The 20,458-nt window shown below is 42.2% G+C and overlaps 1 protein-coding gene across 6 annotated transcripts in view; it reads left to right on the top strand.

Moving 5' to 3' along the window:
• SGMS1 (sphingomyelin synthase 1) overlaps positions 1-20,458 on the top strand; it is a 213,205-nt gene that overhangs the window by 107,004 nt on the left and 85,743 nt on the right. For 5 of the 6 annotated variants that reach the window (XR_007775152.1, XM_050959559.1, XM_050959560.1 and 2 more), the window contains one exon: positions 5,569-5,647. The gene's annotated coding sequence lies outside the window, so the exon portion shown is untranslated. Of the gene's footprint in view, positions 1-5,568; positions 5,648-17,811; positions 17,863-20,458 lie in introns of all 6 variants that reach the window. The other variant, XM_050959563.1, reaches the window with a different exon arrangement.

Raw genomic sequence — 20,458 nt, 5'->3', positions numbered from 1 at the left:
CAAGATAGTGATTCTAAAGGAAAAAATAAAAACCATAATATTGTGGAACAAACAAACATATTAAGAGAACATCAAATAGAGATTAGTTACCACAGTGTATGCCTCTTGTGGCATTTAGTAAGGAAGTTTCAGGAAGCATGTGCTCTCTCTATAAAAGGGAGATCCTCTTTGTGCTGGGATTTATTGTCTGTGAGGAAGAATTGTAACAGAATAGACCTTGTACATTGTAACCTCTGTATCTTGTGGACTATGATTCCTCTGCCTTTGCTTTCAAGGAGAAGTAAATGTACTAAGTGCAACCACTCCGTTCTTTCCCATGCTGGGAATACCATCTTCCAGTCTAGAATGAAGATTTGTGTCCAACAGGTGACCATACAAAGTCCCTATTATGTGGAACCTAAATGGAGATTTTTCATATAGTAAACTTATTGTAACCTTCATTATTCTTGATTAAAACACATCTGAAATGTACCATAGTAGTGTTAAATACCTGTTCTACTTGAACTGCGTAATACCTTGTCTGTTCTGAAAATTTTTCAACTGAATGAAAGTGAAACTATAACTATATAGTATGTAATCCAATATGACTTTATTAATTATCTCTGGTAAAGAATCTATGGATGTTATTCTTAAAGTTCCGTAATGTAAATTGTGCCATTCGTAATCAGGCTTGTCACAGTTCAACCACCACAGGGGGAAATCTTGAAGTTATGAAGGATATTCCAAAGAGAAAAAGTTGTGCCTAACTAGGAACAGAAGAAGAACATACATAGCGAAAGGCTGCTGGTGTGTGTGTATATTCAGCAGAAGGACAATCTTAGATCAGTATTATCCAAAAAAATTCCTGACTATTAAACTTAATTAGAGATTTTGGGGCAAATTATTTTCTTCACTCACATGAACGGAAACTAACCTTCTCCTCCTAGATGAGTATTTGAGAGAGCACCGCAGTGCATGTAGAGACTATGTAGACAGCTCTTATAGTCATCCACTCTGCAGCTCTAGAGAGGAGTGAGTGGCGCACACAGCACCAGATGAGGATGGGGACCACTGACAGCTGATACACTTTAGAATTAACCCCCAGGCTGCTCTAACTTGCAAGGAGAGCCACACACAGAATCAGAGAGCGGAAACTGGCTCTGTGCATCTGAGCATCTAATTTTAACTGGAGCGAGCTGCGAACTAGGTGTTTGCGATGTGAATAAATTCTGTCATTCAGAGATAAAATAGAGGGTTGTTAACACATCTGATCAGACTCTCTCTGCATGAAACAGCCCTGAAGAGATCTCTCCAACCAAAGTAATGAGAAATTACCCATCACTAAGCTAGACTGCACCATTGAGTGTAAGGGCTAGGCTACAGTGGCAATGCTAAAGCACTGCCGTGACAGAGCTTTAACGTGCCTTGTGTGATTGCGGCGCAGCGCTGGGAGAGAGCTCTCCTAGCTTTCTAAAAAATAATCCACCCCCACAAGGGGTATAGCTCCAAGCAGTGGGGCACTGTTTACACTGGCACTTTACAGCGCTGCAACTTGCTGCACTCGGGGACAGTGTTTTTTCACACCCCTGCGCAAGAAGGTTGCAGCGCTGTTAATTGCCAGCGTAGATATGGCCTAAAAGGGATGTATAAAAAAGATAGTACAAAAAGCATAAAGTTAGTATACAGACGCGTAGCTAACAGGCCACCACCTTTAAACCTTGTGACTTTAAACTTTTTCTTAAGAAGGAAGAGGACTTATTTCTTAAGGAACCATTGAAGAACTGCACTGTTTTCCTGAAGATGCAATATCATTCCAGAAAAGCAGCCCATTGAAATCTCTGCTCTCAGCTTTCTGGGTACTCTAGTGGAGAGACTAAATGTAATAAGCACTTTCAAAAAGCTTAGATTAAGTTAAATATCTTTCTTTAAGAAGGCAACTGAACTTCAGAGGAAGACCAGTTTATTAATCTAAGAGTAAAAGTGATTACTAGGATTGTTTGGAACATCTCAGAGTGGAATAATACAAACAGCAAAGATGGCCTTCTTACGTAGTGGTGTAAAGTAAAGATGGGAAAAGACTGAAGCTGTTTGAAGACTGAAGTACATAAGATTTGGTTCTTGCTCAGCCCTTACTTGAGACGTGATTTTAGATGTTTATGAACAGGAAACGAAAATGCAAACGGAAGTCAAAGGTTGTGTAGTATGTGAACACTCGTAATGTCAAATATTTCTTGATCCATTTGAAGAAAGAGAAAAAAATTGATAGTGTGATTCATCTGAGTTTTCAGAAGGGTTTAGGTTGTTGGTAGGCAGAATTATCAAAATCTTGTTTTGAGACTTGTACACACACACACACACACACAGACACACACACACACACACACACACACACAGACACACACACTCTCTCTCTCTCTCTAACAAAACAAGTGCATATTTATATAAATAAAGGGCACTTTTAAGTCTGCTTTTGTTTTGGGGAAAAAATTTGACATGAAAGAAATTTCTTAAAATAAATTGACCTTTTTGGTTTTGAATTACACCAAGTTAATCAGAGTCTAGGAAGGGGAACAGAAACTCTGTTTCCTTTGCACTTTAAGATAGTGAGATAGTGACTCATGTGGAGTATGACACAGCTTTCTTTTTTAGAAAGCATGAGAGATGTTCTGTAGTATGTTGGGAACGCCTTTCTTGTGTAAATGGTCTGAAATTTAAATCAAATTTTTGGTGGCAATTTCTAATAAAGGCTATATTCTATTGGAATTTTAAATCAGCTGCAGTATTAAAGAAATTAAAGGGCTTTCCTGTTTTATGTTGTATTTTTTTAAATCTAGCTTCCTTCCTACTTCTCTCAGTTTTCTCTTTCCCATTAGGCAAACTGATGTTGCCAGAAGGGGGATATGTGTTTAGCTCAGAATTGGTTGCAATCTGAAGCTGGATCTCTGCCCCCCTATTTCTTCCCCACCTCCCTTCAGAGATTCATCTGGATACAGCAACATTTACTACACCTAACATTATGACTGGAGATAGGCTTACATCAGAATACAGGAATCTGAATACTCCTGAGCTCTGGAAAAGCTGGAATCCAGTTGTGAGCTTCGTGACATGATTCCATCTCTAATTTTGATATCCAAAGTTTTGGACCTACTATGCAATGTGGATTTCTGATCTCCTCCTTAGCTCTCTGCCATGTCTCCAGACTAAATGGAGCCTTTCAAGGTTGGAAGAAGGCCTCTCCTTAGGCCAGGTTCCTAAAACCTACCTTAAATTCCAGGTTAAGTCTTCTAAAGTTGGAGCAGGCCTTTGCCAAAGTTCAACTCCCAAGCTTCACAAAATCTTTCAGAGTTGGAGTCTCTGAGCAAGCATTTAACCAAGCTCCTAGCCAGAATCAATTAACCCTCTCAGTGAGAGACCATTCTGTGACAAGCCCCAGTGCTTCAAATACTCCTTCCACACTGCTCATCGCATAAACAGTGCTTTGCTTATGCACTGCTTTCCCCTTTCTTTCCATGCTGTTTTCTCTCTGTAGTTCCTGTTTGATCGTCTGCTCCTCCTTCCAGTACCATGTTATTGTTCATAAAGATGCAGGAATGGTGCCTATCACTTCCAGAAGCAATTCTTGTTGTTATCAAATGACACAGTGTAGATGATCCTTTGGTGAAGCCGTTGAATTTTGTTTCCTCTCCCTCCCCCGCCCCAATAACCTGAATCCACTATGGGAACTGGAGACCTCAGACTTAAAACATTGGAATCAAGTCTGTGCTTTGGTGCAAGAGTGCTGACTCTGTTTTGGGACTTTCATGTGTTTCCTAAGTCTCTGAATGTTATTGACACTAAAGACAAGTGTCTAGACAAGTTTTTTCATGTCATCTAGTGGGATAGGGGAGTTTGAATGGCTTTTTCCACTGACTTTTGTGTACCTTTGGGTAGAATTACACTAGTTAGTGAAAAGCAACAAAGAGTCCTGTGGCACCATATAGACTAAGGCCATGTCTACATCTAAAGTTTTGCAGCGCTGGTTGTTACAGCTGTATTAGTACAGCTGTATAGGGCCAGCGCTGCAGAGTGGCCACACTTACAGCAACCAGCGCTGCAAGTGGTGTTAGATGTGGCCACACTGCAGCGCTGTTGGGCGGCTTCAAGGGGGGTTCCGGGAACGCGAGAGCAAACCGGGAAAGGAGACCCGCTTCGCCGCGGTTTGCTCTCGCGTTCCCGGAGCCACCCAGCAAACCGCAGGGAAGGAGACCTGCTTGCTCTGGGCTCTGGGAACGCGAGAGCAAACCGGGAAAGGAGACCCGCTTCGCCGCGGTTTGCTCTCTCGTTCCCGGAGCCACCCAGCAAACCGCAGGGAAGGAGATCTGCTTGCTCTGGGCTCCGGGAACGAGAGAGCAAACCGGGAAAGGAGACCCGCTTCGCCGCGGTTTGCTCTCGCGTTCCCGGAGCCACCCAGCAAACCGCAGGGAAGGAGACCTGCTTGCTCTGGGCTCTGGGAACGCGAGAGCAAACCGGGAAAGGAGACCCGCTTCGCCGCGGTTTGCTCTCTCGTTCCCGGAGCCACCCAGCAAACCGCAGGGAAGGAGATCTGCTTGCTCTGGGCTCCGGGAACGAGAGAGCAAACCGGGAAAGGAGACCAGCTTGATTACCAGAGGCTTCCTCCTTCCACGGAGGTCAAGAAAAGCGCTGGTAAGTGTCTACATTGGATTACCAGCGCTGGATCACCAGCGCTGGATCCTCTACACCCGAGACAAAACGGGAGTACGGCCAGCGCTGCAAACAGGGAGTTGCAGCGCTGGTGGTGCCCTGCAGATGTGTACACCTTCAAAGTTGCAGCGCTGTAACTCCCTCACCAGCGCTGCAACTTTCTGATGTAGACAAGCCCTAACAAATGTATTGGAGCCTAAGCTTTCGTGGGTAGGTAGTGACCTGCTTTTCAGAGGTTCTCAGCTCCTGTAGCTCCCTTTAAGCCAAAGGAAGCTACAAAGGCTCAGCACCTCTGCAGAGCAGGTCATTAGTAGTTAATCCCCAATTTATTTTTATCTGGTACTTGAAGGTTTATAGAATCACAGAAAAATGTGTGTGGGATTTTGTGTTTCTACCATTTTCCCTCAAAACAGGATTTTTCATTCTTTGGATGCTAGTCTTATTCCCCTTATACAAGAACTTCTGGTCAAAGCTTTAAGGTCTTGTTGCGTTCTTTGCAGCCCCCATCTCTTGGTTGATCAGAGAATGTATTTGTTTGACTTGTAAACAGCAGCAATAGAAACAATCAAACAACTTGCGCAAAACCACCAGAATATTTTAAAGAGAGAATTTTCTGTTTTCCTTCCTTCCTGTGACTTTTATAACACCATGTTCTTGGTTGCGATAGGGAGTAATTAAAGCAAAACGAACTTAAATATATGCTGGATAATTATGCTGGTGCAATAAATTGGTAAAATCAAGGAAAGCTCTTATATAAGCTACGCAGGATTGTAGCACATTCAGACATGTTTTCATTGAATATAAATAAGGAAGTTTTAGCAGAATTCGTTATTACATCCCTGACAAAAATGGTTGTGAGAACTGAACTGTCTCTTTGCTTTTTGGCAGGTGGAAATACAATAGCAGAACACTAACAAATTGAGAGGATGAAGGGAAGATGTGATGTGTACAACAAAGAAGATTATAGGTAAGCAGTGTTATTTTTCCGAAGGTGATATAACTGAGCTTGGATATTTAATACCTCATTTAAAAAAAAAAAGCAGTTGGACAAAATCATTTAGACTACATCAAGGAAAAGTGCAATAAATTTACATACAGTTTAAAAGTATCAGAGGGGTAGCTGTGTTAGTCTGGATTTGTAAAAGCAGCAAAGAATCTTGTGGCACCTTATAGACTAACAGACGTTGTGGAGCATGAGTTTTCGTGGGTGAATACCCACTTCGTCGGATGCATGTAGTGGAAATTTCCAGGGGCAGGTATATATATGCAAGCAAGAAGCAAGCTAGAGATAACAAGGTTAGTTCAATCAGGGAGGATGAGGTCCTGTTCTAGCAGCTGAGGTGTGAAAACCAAGGGAGGAAAAACTGGTTTTGTAGTTGGCAAGCCATTCACAGTCTTTGTTTAATCCTGAGCTGATGGTGTCAAATTTGCAGATGAACTGAAGCTCAGCAGTTTCTCTTTGAAGTCTGGTCCTGAAGTTTTTTTGCTGCAGGATGGTCACCTTAAGGTCTGCTGTTCTGTGTCCAGGGAGGTTGAAGTGTTCTCCTACAGGTTTTTGTATATTGCCATTCCTAATATCTGATTTGTATCCATTTATCCTTTTCCGTAGAGACTGTCCAGTTTGGCCGACGTACATAGCAGAGGGGTATTGCTGGTGTATATTACATTGGTGGACATGCAGGTGAATGAACCGGTGATGGTGTGGCTGATCTGGTTAGGTCCTGTGATGGTGTCGCTAGTGTAGATGTGTGGGCAGAGTTGGCATCGAGGTTTGTTGCATGGATTGGTTCCTGAGCAAGAGTTACTATGGTGCGGTGTGCAGTTACTGGTGAGAATATCCTTCAAGTTGGCAGGTTTTCTGTGGCAAGGACTGGCCTGCCACCCAAGGCCTGTGAAAGTGTGGGATCATTGTCCAGGATGGGTTGTAGATCCCTGATGATGCGTTGGAGGGGTTTTAGCTGGGGACTGTATGTGATGGCCAGTGGAGTCCTGTTGGTTTCTTTCTTGGGTCTGTCTTGCAGTAGGAGGCTTCTGGGTACATGTATGGCTCTGTTGATCTGTTTCCTTATTTCCTCTTGCGGGTATTGTAATTTTGAGAATGCTTGGTGGAGATTTTGTAGGTATTGGTCTCTGTCTGAGGGGTTAGAGCAGATGCGGTTGTACCTCAGTGCTTGGCTGTAGACAATGGATCATGTGGTGTGCCCGGGATGGAAGCTGGAGACATGAAGATAGGCATAGCAGTCGATAGGTTTTTGGTATAGGGTGGTGTTAATGTGACCATCACTTATTTGCACTGTAGTGTCTAGGAAGTGGACCTCCCATGTAGATTGGTCCAGGCTGAAGTTGATGGTGGGGTGGAAGCTGTTGAAATCGTGGTGGAATTTTTCCAGTCTCCTTCCCATGGGTCCAGATGATGATGTCATCAATGTAGCGTAGGTATAGAAGGGGCGTGAGTGGACGAGAGCTGAGGAAGCATTGTTTCAGGTCAGCCATAAAAATATTGGCATATTGTGGGGCCATGCGGGTGCCCATAGCGGTGCCACTGATCTGGAGATATATATTATCATTAAATTTAAAATAGTTGTGTGTGAGGATAAAGGCACAGAGCTCAGCAACCAGTTGTGCTGTGGCATCATCAGGGATACTGTTCCTGACAGCTTGTATTCCATCTGTGTATGGGATGTTTGTGTAGAGAGCCTCTACATCCATGGTGGCTAGGATGGTGTTTTCTGGAAGGTCACCAATGCATTGTAGTTTCCTCAGAAAATCAGTGGTGTCACGGAGATAGCTGGGAGTGCTGGTGGCATAGGGTCTGAGTAGAGTCCACATATCCAGACAGTCCTTCAGTGAGAGTACCAATGCCCGAGATGATGGGGCGTCCAGGATTTCCAGGTTTGTGGATCTTGGGTAGTAGATAGAATAACCCTGTTCGGGGCTCTAAGGGTATGTTGTTTTGTTCCAGTGTTCGTGTAGGGAGTGTCCTGAGTAGATGGTGCAGTTTCTTAGTGTATTCCTCAGTGGGATCTGAGGGAAGTGGCCTGTAGAATTTGGTATTGGAAAGTTGTCTGGCGGCCTCCTTTTGGTAGTCAGATCTGTTCATGATGACAACAGCACCTCCTTTATCATCCTCTTTGATGATAATGTCAGGGTGGTTTCTGAGGCTGTGGATGGCATTGCGTTCTGCACGATTTAGGTTATGAGGCAAGCGATGTTGTTTTTCCACAATTTCTGCCTGTGCACATCGGCGGAAGCATTCAATGTATAGGTCCAGACTGTCCAGACAACCTGCCAACCTGAAGCATATTCTCACCAGTAACTGCACACCGCACCATAGAAACTCTAGCTCAGGAACCAATCCATGCAACAAATCTCGATGCCAACTCTGCCCACACATCTACACTAGCGACACCATCACAGGACCTAACCAGATCAGCCATACCGTCACCGGTTCATTCACCTGCACGTCCACCAATGTAATATATGCTATCATATGCCAGCAATGCCCCTCTGCTATGTACGTCGGCCAAACTGGACAGTCTCTACGGAAAAGGATAAATGGACACAAATCAGATATTAGGAATGGCAATATACAAAAACCTGTAGGAGAACACTTCAACCTCCCTGGACACACAATAGCAGACCTTAAGGTGGCCATCCTGCAGCAAAAAAACTTCAGGACCAGACTTCAAAAAGAAACTGCTGAGCTTCAGTTCATCTGCAAATTTGACACCATCAGCTCAGGATTAAACAAAGACTGTGAATGGCTTGCCAACTACAAAACTAGTTTCTCCTCCCTTGGTTTTCACACCTCAACTGCTAGAACAGGGCCTCATCCTCCCTGATTGAACTAACCTCGTTATCTCTAGCTTGCTTCTTGCTTGCATATATATACCTACCCCTGGAAATTTCCACTACATGCATCCGACGAAGTGGGTATTCACCCAGGAAAGCTCATGCTCCAAAACGACTGTTAGTCTATAAGGTGCCACAGGATTCTTTGCTGCTTTTACAGGTTAAAAGTAGTGGTTATTTAAATTCATTCTTTCATATTTATGAGTTTGTTAGATTAGTAAGTCTGTAATTAGGATTTGGCTGCTCATTGGGTAGGTCAAAAGTATTTTATTTTAAATACACCGCTACACCATTATAATGCGGTTGGAGGAGCCAAAAATCCCTACCACGTTGTAGCTGAAACCCCGTTATATCAGGGTAGGGGCAGCAGGGCTCCAGCGGTGATTTAAAGAGCTCCGGGCTCCAGCTGCTGAGGGGAGCCCCAGGCCCTTTAAATTGCTGGTTCAGCCCCACTGCTACAGCCCTGGGGTAGCAGTGCCAGGGCTCAGTGGTGATTTAAAGAGTTCCGGGCTCTGGCCGCTGTGTGGAGTCTGACCCGATGTTATATCGGGTCGCGTTATAGCGGGGTAGAGGTGTAATTCCTTTCAAAGAGTATTTGTTGTTCAGAGTCATAGATTTGTCCAGTGTTCACTAAGAGCTAAAACTGAGAGTGATGCATGCTTGGAAACCGTACTATTTACTGAATTTCCGTTACTGGCCATAAAACCAGTTCCTTATTTCAAAAGATTTTGCAATGTGTTAGCTGTTATCAGTGAATGATACAAGTGGGTTGCAATTTCATACCACTACTGTCTATGAAGAGTATTCTGAAGCCTGAGATCCCTTTCTAATGTTCTTTTATTTAAATGTATTTTGGTTCATAAAACAAATGAGTGGCTTTGAGCAAGTATTTGGTAACCCAACCAACACATCTGCACATAATATTTACTGTCTAGAATGATGTGCAACATTTATCCCTGTCCCCAGTTTCCCATGTCTTAGTTTCAGCAGTAATTTCAGCCTATTTAAATACTGCGGCTTGTGAGCCAGGTGACCCAGTAAATTGAGGATGCTAGATTTGTTACAATGTCTATGTTTGTCATACGCTTCACAGGATCTTTAGCAATACTTTGTCCTGGAAAAAATGGATGATTTAAAAAGGCCTTTGTAATTCCCACTTAAATCTTTTAAAATATCTGTGTTGGGAAATAATTATTTAATTTGGTGGTGGTCCAAAAAAATTGCAGTTGAACCACATTCCTTCTAAATAATTAATGGTTTGTCAATTTAAGAAAGATCTCCAAAAAAAATTCCCAAAATGTTGTATTTAACTTTTGTAGAAAAATCTATGGAGCGTGACTTTATTTTTGAGTTTTATCAGTGTATAATTTGACCACGTTTGTTGAAGTGTAAGAGAATATGTGTCAAATATCAGAAGGGTAGCCGTGTTAGTCTGGAACTGCAAAAGTGGCAAAGAGTTCTATGGCACTTTATAGACTAACAAACATATTGGAGCATGAGCTTTTGTGGGTGAATATCCACTTCATCGGATGCATGTAGATGACAAGGAGAATATATGGATTCTCAGATGTGCTCAATACTGGCCTAATTCTCCTCCCTTTGAAGTCAATAATAAAAAATCCTAAGATTTATTTATTAATTTTGCTTGATGTGTTTTATATGTGTGTAGCCTATATATTTATAAAGCTTGGTACCTGTTTTGTTTTCTTTTCTTTTGTTTTTTCTTTCTCTCTCCCCTTTCTGGCTTTCTGCAGACTTAACGTTTAAAAGTAGTTTGAATTAGAAGTCAAATTAATACTAACATGGAAGGAAAGATGCTGAAGTTTAGAGGAATCAAGCAAGCACAATGCCACACCTAGTCTGATGCCAAGTACACACATAACATATTCTTACACAATCTATTTGCACTAATTGACATGAATCGGTGCAGTCCTGCAAGCTGTATTTTTGCCTGCCTAAGTCTATTGAGAAATCATTTATCTAATTAGATTTCTTACACAGCTTGGGTCCCCTTACCTTAACCAGAGAGAGAAAGACATGTTTTGAATGAAAGATTGTGATTTTTCTTGAAAAAACACTAGATGGCATTTGTTGCAGCGTGGAATAAAACCCTGCTTTACAAGGCAGAATGCAGCGTATACAGTAACATTTTAATAATGAGAAACACTCTCTTTCTTAGTTTAATTCAGGAGTTGGCAACCTTTGAGAAGCGGTGTGCTGAGTCTTCATTTATTCACTCTAATTTAAGGTTTCGCGTGCCAGTAATACATTTTAACGTTTTTAGAAAGTCTCTTTCTATAAGTCTATTTTATATAACTAAACTATTGTATGTAAAGTAAACAAAATTTTCAAAATGTTTAAGAAGCGTCATTTAAAATTAAATTAAAATGCTGATCTTACGCTGCCAGCCTGCTCAGCTCGGTGCCAGCCTGGGGTTCTGTTCACCAGACCGGCAGTGGGCTGAGCAGGGCCTGCGGCCGGGAGCCCAGACCTGGGTAGGGGGGTTTCAGGGGTCAGGGCTGGGGGAGGGGGTTCAGGTCAGAAGGCTGGAGTGGGGGGAGTTCAGGGATGAGGGCTGGGATGTGTGGGGGGTGTAGGGCAGAAGGCTATGTGTGTGTTGGGGGGTCAAGGGACAGGGCAGAGGGCTGGGTGTGTTGGGGGGGTGCAGGGCAGAAGGCTGGGCGTGGGGGGGTCAGGGCAGAGGGCTGAATGTGTGGGGAGTGAGGGGTTCAGAGCAGAGGGCTGGAGGGTGTGTGAGGTGCAGGGCAGAAGGCTGTGTGTGTGTTGGGGTGGGGGGGTTCAGGGCTGGGGGGTGTGGGGACTGCAGGGCAGAAAGCTGAGTGTGAGGGGGGGTCAGGGCATAAGGTTGGAGGGTGTGGGGGGTGTAGAACAGAAGACTGGGGGGGGGGTCAGGGCGGAGGGCTGGAGTGCTCGGCTCGTAGAGGTGCTCCCAGCCCCCTGCCTGAGCGGCTCAGGGCAGGGGGCTGGAAGGGATATGCCTGTTGCACCCCTTTCCCCAAGGCTCCGTCCCTACCTTTCTCTGTCTCCTCTAGGGGACTGCCTGCACTCTGTTGCTCTTCCCCCCTCCACGCTTGCTAGGGCCATCAGCTGATTGGCGCAGGGAAGGGGAGGGGGCAGGAAAGAACCACTCTGGGGGAAGAAGCAGGGGAGAGGGAAGCTTTGTTGCCGCAGAACCAAGCTTCTGCCTCCTGCCCCCACAGGGGAGAGCGGTGGGTGGGGGGGCTGAGAGCCAGGACTGCGGCAGGCGGCGGCGTGCCACTCAAAATTGGCTCGCATGCCATAGGTTGCCAACCCCTGGTTTAATTTGTTAATGGTTGAGGAAACAAGTGATTTCTGGTAGTTGACTGATGTATATTCATAGAAAGAGACTTGATTGCTTCTTGTAGTGAAAGTGTTGTTTAAATTGCGTTTCAGTATCATATGTTTTAAAGTGACCTGTATTGTGCCCAACATTGTTCTAATTTCAAATATTACCTAAGATTGCTTTGAAAATGTTTTGAAGGCAGTAAAACCTCAAACTAATACAGCTATTAATACTTACAATTGAAATGAACAGATGCACACATTTGCAGACTTATGATCCAATAATTTCCCTGTGTACAAAAGACCCTACTATGCATTTTTGATAAACTTTAAAACTAGTTAGCATGGTGCATTGGAAAAAGCACCTTCAAATATAAGAACTGAACATGGGAATATAAGAGTTGTCATACTAGATCAGACCAATGATCCATCTTGTCTGGTATCCTGTCTCAGAGTGGATACCATTAGATCCAAGAAAAATGATGATAAAACCCATGATAACTTTTCCATAGGATAAGTTTCTTTCTAATGCCGGCCAGTGGTTGCCTTATGTCATGAAGCCTAAGGTAACTGAGGATGTCCTTATTATCCATAGAAAAAGTACTAGTTTGTTTTTGAATACTACTAACTGAGCTCTTAGTCCTACTATTTATTATTTGTTTGGTGGCAGTAGCTAAAGGGCCTAGTCAAAGATCAGGCCTCCTCGTGCTAAGCACTGTACTGAAAAGACAGTAGTGCCTTCCCCAAAGATCTTCCAGACTAAGCCTCAGTGACATCATGTGACATGAGTTATATAGATTGTGCTGTCTAATAAATAAAATAAGTTTTATTTATCAGTTTTAAATTTGTTGTCTTTCAGTTTAATTGAGTGTCGTCTTGTTCATGTCAGAGAAGGTAAATAGGAATTCCCAGTATACCATCTGTATACCATTCAGGATTTTATTTCCCTCCATCATGTCCCTTCTTTTCTAAACTGAAGCAGTCCCAATCTTTTCAGTCTCTTCATATGAAAGCCTTTCCATGCCTCTAACTTTCACAGCTCTCTCTCTCTCCGTCCTTCTATTCCTACATTGATTGATTGGATAGGGTAGCCAAACTGAACTCAATACTCCAAGTGAGTGTGTACTGAAGTTCATATTTCCAGTAGTATTTTCTATCCCACTGCTAGCTTACTGTCCTCAAATTTTGCTAGCTTTTTGACAGCTGCTGCATGCTGAGTATGTGTTTTCAATGACCCTCACAATGACGCCCAGATATTTCCTCAATGTTTACAGTTAGTTTAGCATTGAGAACGAGTAGTTCAGATTATTCCTTGCACTGTGTATTACTTGTATTCATCTGCCACTATGCAACTTCTGTACTGGCGGGCAGAAGTAAAAAATGAACTACCAAGCCCTCTCTCTAGTTTCTGTAGTCTGCCATTTGGAGACATAAGTTTCAATGTCTTGAACCTTTTTCTTTAATACTCTCTCTCTCAGTAAGATAATTTATCAATTTCACACTGATACTATGTAGCAAATTGTTATGGGATGTTTGGGTCATGTTAGCAACGTAGCAAAGATAGTTGTTTGTGCTTTTTCTTTCCCTATAGTTTGAGCTACTGCAATATTAATTTAATATTAAGTTTATGCTGTCAGTGACTGGAGTGGAAGCCTCTCGTGTTTCTAATATAAAATTCTTGCCGGCACAGGGAAAATGGGCCAGCTTTCAGAGTCAGTCCTCCCATCTTTATGCATTCATCATTATGGTATGTGAGCATCTTGTGGGAAGGAGGGGATGAAGCAGAGTGACGACAGTATGACGGAAGGCAGTACTTGACAGGTGTTCTCCCTCTGTTCCACCAGAAACCACACAAACATGCATTGTCTCATAGTGCAAAGCACCATAGAGTCCTATCACAATGAACAGTAAACACAACACATGGGTGTCATTATATGGTAGTCTTCTTCCACATTTCAGTGTTTCACACAGCCTTGAGACATGCGCCATACCACGTCCTGCCAAGTTAGCTACATTGTCGACTCTCACTCGACCTCTGTCTCTGGCACCAGTGCCTGCAAATCTTGCTTCTGAAATCTAGGAGACCACACACAAGGTAATGATTCTTTGACTACTCACTTGTTTTTATCCTCCAGGAAGTTGGAGCTATGGAGTAGAGATTACAAATACTTTGAGAAGTCATAACCAAGTTTACTATCTTATTTATTTGTTTAGAGCTAAATAAATATCTATTGGCAGCTCGCTGGGCACTTACAATACTTAAACTGCACACGATAGTCAAACATATTAAAAGGCATTCCTAAAAAGACCAGTTCAGGTCCAAAATCACACTGTCTTTTATCTACCCCATAATACCAGCCAAACCCAGACCACCTCTTATTCCTGGAGAAAAAATTGGGTAACCAGGAAAGTCTTGCATTATGCCCTGAGGTTATGGTGGATCATGGTGGAAGTGAGTTGCAAAGCCTAGAACCACTGGATGAGAATGTACTACTGTTCAAATAAGGGATTTTTTAAAAGCTCTTGTATGCTTCAGATCATCCCCAGTGCTGAGGCAACAACTGGACCTGGAAATAATTTAGTAGATAGTATAGATTATTGAGCACTAATGCAAAGCAGTCCCTTCAGAAAATACCATTTAGAAAGTGACCAGACATGATCTGTCCTAGCTATGAGTTTCTGAATGGCTGTAAGATCTAAGCTTTTCTATCTTAAAGTATATTTTAAGATCACATTGTCTGTGTAGAGGTGACAAAGATGTGGATAATGAACTGTGGTAAGATCTGCCTTTGAAATAAAAAAAATAACATTGTTATCCATTACTGCCAGGGCCGGCGCTTCCATTTAGGCAACCTAGGCAATTGCCTAGGGTGCCAGGATTATTGGGGAGCGGCATTTTGCCGGCGGGGGGCGGCAGGCGGCTCTGGTGGACCTGCCGCAGTCGTGCCTGCAGAGGGTCCCCGGGTCCTGTGGCTCTAGTGGAGCTGCTGCAGGCACGCCTGCGGCAGCTCCACCGGAGCCGCGGACCAGCGTGCGGGGCGGTGAAATGGCCGTGCACCTAGGGCGCTAAAAACACTAGCGCCGGTCCTGATTACTGCAAAAAAAAGAAAAAGAATTTTTGGCAAATGCTGTTATCTGGTTCTCTGGAAGCAACTGGGTGTTCCTACCAGCCACTACAACTGCAGTCTAATAGGGACTTTATCCATGCCTGAACCTCCTGGAACCCTGAATAAGTGAGCTCTTGAGGCAGATGAACAATTGCCCAGTATTACCCTGAAATCTTTCAGAGAAAGGAGGGACAAGCTTGAGTAAATCCATCTATCCGTGTGTCCTGGACAGGAGAGTTAAAGGCAGCTGATATATAAAAGAAACATGGATACTGCCAGAATAGGTTTATTCTATTTGCGTGTTAAAAATAGTATTTGTATTCTTTTGTTGTATATTAGCAAATAAGATATTGTCTGCCCTGTTTTTCTTAAATACCATGCAAGTCAGACCTGATTAACTGAGAAGGGAAAGTGATTTTGTTTGTATTGTGTAAAACTATTTTATTTAACTAATTAAATTCAAATGCCTGGGAAATGATTAGCAGCAAATGTGCCTTCATTAAAATTTAAACACTCCACTCCTTATAACTAAAGCCTGAGAGAACACCTCTGGGACCTCAGACTACTTCCTCAAAAATAGGAAAGACTAGACTTGACATTCCTGACGGTTCAAGGGAAAAAAACAAGCAGGAAAAAATATGTAAAAAGTAAAATAAATTTAAAAAACCCTTAAGGTTGCCTTTCTTATCTGTAAAGTGAGGGAGGGGTGAGGGGAACCTAAACTAACAAAAAGGCATAAACTCAGTTCCCCAATTTGATTTTCACTTTGCCCTCTTTGCCTTAATCCGGTTTGGAAGGGTTATATTTTTATTGGTAAATGCTGATAAACATTGATTTCCCTGTGCACATGGCATGAAAAATTGTTTCCATCAACGATAATTGAAATTTACAGATAGGCCAAGTAAGAAAAATGCTGCTTGAGAGTGTTCGATTTAAGGCTATTTATTTAGTATGTTTTGACATATGACTGGAATTTGTGTTTTAATGGTTCAAAGTTTTAACTTTTTACATCTCAGTGTCTGACCCCCATAATTTCCCATAACTGTGAACATTGAAATTGATAAAGATAGAAAAAATCTTAAAAATAAACAATTATCATCCATCAAAATTATATAAAAAATCAAATTAAGGTATATTTATAATCAACTCCAATAAATGTCCCAAGCACTCTTCCACTGGTTTTCAGCCGAATTTTCTCCTCTAGGATGTAGAGAAACTGGAAAGGATCTAGAGGCAAGTGATAAGGACGATCAAAGTGATGGAATGCAGCCATAAGAGCAAAAGTTGAAGGACCTGGGTATATTTAGTTTAGAACAGAGCAGATTAAGGGAGACATGATAGCAGTCTTCAAATACTTAAAATACTGCCGTAAAAAAGATAGAAAAAACTCTTTTGCCACAGAGGGCAGGACATGAGGCAGTGGGTTCAAATTACAGCATAGCATAAGTAGGAAGAGAGATACACACACATATATATATATATATATATACACACATACACACACAGAGAACATGAAAAAATGGGGGTTGCCATACCAAGTCTAACAAGACTAATCAGTTAAGGACCCCCATTTTTTCATGGTGTGTGTGTCTGTCTGTCTGTCTGTCTTCCTACTGTATTTTCCACTGCATGCGTCTGATGAAGTGGGGTTTAGCCCCTGAAAGCTTATGCCCAAATAAATTTGTTAGTCTCCAAGGTGCCACAATTACTCCTCATTCTTTCAACTTTTTGTTGATCTTACCCCAGCTTGAGCTGGCAGATGGATATCCTGCCATGTTCCTTTGCACTATCCCATGATGCAGTTGCTGTCACTTGCTTTTCATCCATTCACTTCTCTGATTCTGATTTTCCTTGTTGACAAGGAGCCACCACATGCAACAGCACATTTATGTGTACTCTGTATGTGTCTCTCCACCCAAGTCGACCCAGCCGCTTCTTTTTCCTGTCCCTCCCCGCTCAACTATTCTCTGGTTTTGGATGAGGTAGAGGGTTAGGAAATACTGCTTCACAGAATAACAATGTTGTCTGCCTTATGAAAACTAGCAGCAAGTTTCTAGCAGTTTGACCTGTGTGGCATCTAGTATTATATAGTCTGGAAGGAAGTTAGAGAATTAAATTAGAGGTTTTGCTTTCCGAGTCAGAACACCAGCTTTAGATTCAGACTTTTATGTGTTGGAGAATGAACATTTGTCTCTGTCCTGGTTCTGAGCTTTGTGATATAATACTTTATCCTTGCTTTCTGGTTTTGGATTAATTTATTTTCCATGTACAATGCCATGTTGAATTTTAGCTTTGATCAAATTAATATAGAAATTTCAATACAATTACTGGATTTGAGAGTACTGTACTAAAGTTTGTAAACTGATTAATAAAAATACATGTAAGAGTTGGAACATATTTAAAGTGAAATGTGAACTGCCCCATGAAACTGTGGTAAACTTCAGAAACAATTTAAAACTCCAGTTTGTTAACTCATCTGAAAAAAAAATCCTAGGAAGAATGCATTTTTTAGCAGACAATGAAAATGTTTGGTTTTAAAAGCCCAGTAGGTTGACTCATTGTTTTAAAGCTTTAATGGTTAAACCAGCTAAGCAGTACCACACCCAGCATACCATGAAAGCTGCTTTCTACAGACACATCCATCTCCATTCCTCTAAGCTCTGCAAATTGTAGTGAAATGGATCAGCTCTATCAGCTGAGCAGCTATATGCTTTAAGCTGTTTATAACGGGAAAGAGTTCCATCCACCCACATAAGTCACAGGCTTTCTCCAGCTGAACTGGATTTCCCGGTATGCTTTTTTCTCTGCCTCTCTTCAGTGCTGCTAACGTCATTTGTACACAATACAGGGAGAAAATACAGATGGAGAAGAAGCAACCTTTGAGCCTGGCGTGTGTTTGGTGAGAGTGTGCTTTTATTTAAATGCTTTATCTGTACATGTGGAATTAAGCTGGTGTGTGGTGTTTGTAGCTGCTTTTAGGGAGGATTTTGCTATGATTTATTTTAGTTTAAAAGTGAAGTACAGAGGAAACAGTTTGAAAACTATGTGAACTGTGAGCATTCAGTAGAGAGGAAGTGTAATGTGAACTTTGTAGTTTGGAGGGGAGAGAGCTTAGTATGTAAAAAGCATGCTGAAACACTCAATTGGAATTCTAAAGTTTGATCTTATAGATACGTGTCCTTGCTGAATGGACAAACTCTACATGAGTTTACACTTAAAATAAGAAAAAAGGGCAACTCCCAGACCATTAGCAACAAAGCCAAAGGGAGAAAAATTGTGTCATGTGAATTAGATGGCAAAATGTCAGGAAGTCAGTGGATCTTAAATTTTGAATGATCCTGTTTTAATCATAAGATGTGTCTAAAGCATAGCAGGATGCCTGAGACTGCACAATGGAGTAAGGCTAAGGAAGAAGATACTATTGCAATCTAAAATGTCAAGAGTACATGATTTTTTGAAAAATGGCACAGTATTAGAACTGCATTAAGACCGTTCTTGGTCCAGTAATGGCCAGCTAGAATGTTAAGTGCCCTTCATATCATTACCTGAAGAGTAAATATTTCCAAAAGGAAAGAGTTTTTACGGGCACTTTAAGTTTTTTTAGTTTGTTACCAAGATTCCTTAGTGAATATTTGATTTTCAGTTCAGGCTGAAGGTGGTAGTGAAAATACTGAGTGTTTGGTTATGGATTGTGGTTTTTTATTTTTAAATAATTTAGTAGGTATCTTTCTCTAAGATATTCTAGAGCAGGAGGTCTTTCATATTTTCGTAGCCCGGATATCATGTTAAGAGTCTTTTATGGACAGCTTCCCTTCCTTCTCACAGGTACATATGTGGACCTTCTCATCCAATTAATAGCTGCATAACATCCCTGTGGCAGTTGCTTATGTGGAAAAATAATAGGCAGGTCTCCATAGACCAGGGGTTCTCAAACTGGGGGTTGAGACCCCTTGGGTATCATGAGGTTATTACATGGGGGGGGGGGTCACGAGCTGTCAGCCTCCACCCCAAACCCTTCTTTGCCTCAAGCATTTATAATGGTGCTAAATATATAAAACAGTATTTTTAAGTTATTGGGGCGGAGGGTTGCACTCAGAGGCTTGCTATGTGAAAGGGGTCACCAGTGCAAAAGTTTGAGAATTACTGCTATAGACCATTAGTGATATTTGGACCCCAGCTGTGTCCTAGCGTTTAAGTAGGTGACACAGGTATTATAGAAAACCTGGTGACTCATGGGGCTATTCTTCCCTCACTGGAGCCAGGGAAAACCTGTTGCTGAGCTGAACAAGTTTCAAGGATAGTATAACCCTTGCTCTAGACTTTTTGGTTTGGTTTTTACGAATTTTCCGAATAATATGTGATACTGTTTGTCCATTTTTTGAGTGAAGAATAAAATGCAATGGTTACTCTTTTACCAGGAGGAGAGCAAGTTGTATTTAAAGATAAACTACTGTAGGAGAATTTACAAAAAGTAAAATTCACACCAGTTTATTTTTTATAGGTGCTATATTTTACTACTTGATTTGTGAAAAGAATGGAACCAAGTTGCAACCAGCCAGAGCAAGGTCACTCTACAGTATACATTTGCAGAGTGGCTGTCTGCTCTCCTGAGGAAACAGCACAGCACTCAAAACAGTTAGACCATTAGTCCAAGTTTTACTTAAAAATATCTTTAAAAACAATTTCTTAATTTGGACCCCAGCTGTGTCCTAGCATTTAAGTAGGTGACACAGGTATTCTAGAAAACCTGGTGATTCATGGGGTTATTCTTCCCTCATTGGACCCAGGGAAAACCTGTTGCATTTTCAGCCCCTCTTCTGGATCTCATTAAAGTGAAGCTGCTGATTCTGTCCCTGTGGAGGAAGTGAGTTGTGTGACTATAGAGTTAGTAGGTGTGAGTAAGCAGGGCTTTAAAATAGAAACATATGTCTAATAATCAGAAGTAGGTCTCAGACACAAGTGCAGGTGAAGTGGAGACCCTAGGATTGAGGTCAAACAGCAATATTCTTGTGAGAATGCAGCTTCCCCTCACACTTCCCTCCACCCCTAATTCCTATCCGGTTGATCTTCTTGAATCCTCCTGTGAGGCTTGATCTTTAATATTAGCCTTAGGCTAGGTAGCTGATATATTTGTAACACTCACTTCTCAAGCTTCTGGAGGAGATAAGGTCATGGCTACACTTACAGTTCTGCAGCGCTGGTAGTTACAGCTGTGTTCGTACAGCTGTGTAGGGCCAGTGCTGCAGTGTGGCCACACTGACAGCTACCAGCGCTGCAATGTGGCCACATTTGCAGCATTTGCAGCGCTGTTGGGAGTGGTGCATTGTGGGCAGCTATCCCAGCATTCAAGTGTCTGCAACGTGCTTTTCAAAAGAGGGGGGTGGGCTGGAATGTGACAGGGAGCGTGGAGGAGACAGAGAGAGTGGATTTTTGGAGCTGACACTGTTCTCAGCTTCTTGCCTTGCAAGTTGTAAGGACTGGAAGATACACAGTGC

The sequence above is a fragment of the Gopherus flavomarginatus genome, chromosome 6, assembly GCF_025201925.1.
Source record: "Gopherus flavomarginatus isolate rGopFla2 chromosome 6, rGopFla2.mat.asm, whole genome shotgun sequence".
Lineage (NCBI taxonomy): Eukaryota > Metazoa > Chordata > Testudines > Testudinidae > Gopherus > Gopherus flavomarginatus.
The sequence above is the reverse complement of the archived record's forward strand: the minus strand, read 5'-3'. Positions and strand labels throughout refer to the sequence as shown.